The sequence below is a fragment of the Cebus imitator genome, unplaced genomic scaffold (assembly GCF_001604975.1).
Source record: "Cebus imitator isolate Cc_AM_T3 unplaced genomic scaffold, Cebus_imitator-1.0 Scaffold779, whole genome shotgun sequence".
Classification (NCBI taxonomy): Eukaryota; Metazoa; Chordata; class Mammalia; order Primates; family Cebidae; genus Cebus; species Cebus imitator.
Window position 1 is genome coordinate 93,579 of NW_016108094.1, and position 2,209 is coordinate 95,787.

A 2,209-nucleotide genomic window follows, 5' to 3' on the forward strand; every position below is an offset into this window, starting at 1 on the left:
AAAAAAAAAAAAGAAGACCCAACTGCTAGTGCCTAGTTCACCGCCTGGACAAGCAGTGTAACCCTGGTCTTTTTCACCTGGAAGGTGAAAATAACTTCTGCCTTCCATACACCAGAAATAACAAACGTGTTTTGTAAACTACCTAAATATCAGGGAAGTATATTGTGGGGGTGATCTTGGAGCTCCAGAAAAGATTTTGGTTTTAAAAAGCCAGGTGAAGGAGGGTTCAATGATTTTTACAAAGCGAACCACAGACCAGAGGATAATGTGTATTGGTACCAGAAATGGCAAGATCAGTGTAAAAACAAGCTTTAGGAGAAAAGAAATTCCGTAGGGAGTCTATTATGATGTGAAACTTGAAGGAACAGAGGGAAAAAAAAGTTGGAATGCCTCTCAGAATGTAAGTTGGGTTCCATGGTAACCCACATCTTAGTTCGTCATGCTTGCCAAAACACCTGTTCCTGGGCTGTAGCAATCTCTACTTAAGGTCTAGGCATCTGGTTTTCATGCCCCAGATGACTTTTGTAAACTCAATTTGTGAGGACTGGTAGCTTAGAGGCAAATACATTCAGCTTCATCTAGGAGGTGCCATGGTGGTGTAGAAAAGGAAGGACCTTAGGGTTACTCTAGGTTCAAATCCCAATTCCATTTCTAAGCTGAATGCCTTTGGACACATGACTTCGGATTAATTTCCTTCTGCCTCATAGGATCATTATATGAATGAAATACACTGCCAGGCACTGGATGATGATTAGTCTCCACAAGCTGCTGCCATAGTATGGAGCTGGAACCTGAATCTGTGTCCTACATGCTTCTTAAACTGGGCCAGACCACTGCAGTCACTTGCTGGTTCTAGCCATGAGTGGGAGTAGCTGAGCAGCCCTCTGCCAGCTCACGACCAGGGTCTGTTGCCCTGCTCAGCTCTCTCCACTGTCTCAGAATGTTGGTGCCTCCAGGACTGTGTGGACTGTAAAGCGGCTTCCCTTGACTTGTGAGCACAGCCTCTGGCCATGATAACTGATAAACTGGCTACATCGATTCCTGTCCTGCACTGCCTGTTTCTGTTGTCTGTTCTACTCATGTGACTAACCATCTTGTAGGTGGCTCCAACAAGCATCAGGAAAAATGAACATTTATCAAGCAACCCACAGGAAGCACAATGCACTAAACTTCCACGTAGCCACCCAGAGTGAGGGGACTTCCTATTCCTAATCACAGCCTCATTTTCACCCATCATCCTCATCCTCAAGTATGGGGAAATGGAATTTCCCTGATCCAGACAGACTCCTAAGGCAAGAGTTCTAGTTCCACCTGTTAATACAGGTGTGTGGTGCTGGTTATGTCACTTCCTCACCTCTAAGCCTGCAAAGTAGAGGATTAGACTTGGTTGATCTCTAAGGTGGGTTTAAATTCTGACATGGATTTTATAAGGCACCTTTAAACTTCCAATTGAGCCTCCCAATCATTTATCACTATTATTGGGTGAGCTTAACCAGTAAACCTCTAAATTAAATCGGCTATACAGAATGGGCTCTCTTCCAGATTGATACCAGTGACTTCTTCAAAGCAGGGACAAAGTAGCAGAAAATTGGTATTAGTGGGATTTGTGATTATCACGGCAGTTCCTGTTGAAGGTTTTGTTACTGTTTCATGGTTGATTAGACCTGTCTACTCTGGTTTTTGGATAGTCCTCAAGGGCAGCTGGGAGGCAAGGGCACAGAAGGCGTAGGAAACAAAAAGGATCAGTCCTTTGGACGGCAGAGCCCCTCAGGATGAGAGTGCGCTTGATCATAGAAAATGAGGGTTACAAACCAGCACAGAATGCTTAGAGTTACTTTTTGCTTAGAGTAAGCAGAAAATCTAGGATTCATCTGAAAGCAGACAAGGGCCTCAAAGTTTTCTGAAGTGGATTCTGTTAGCTCCTTGTGGCTTCTTGGGGCTAAAAACCATGGCCACTACCAAGGAAGATGAGGAATAATTTTAAAGATGCTTATTTGGAGAAAGAAAGTATACACTGATCTAGAGTGACAGTTCTCCAGCTTAAAAAAAAAATGTTCTTGCCTGGCGCGGTGGCTCAAGCCTGTAATCCCAGCCTTTGGGAGGCCGAGGCGGGTGGATCACGAGGTCAAGAGATCAAGACCATCCTGGTCAACATGGTGAAACCCCGTCTCTACTAAAAATACAAAACATTAGCTGGGCATGGTGGTGC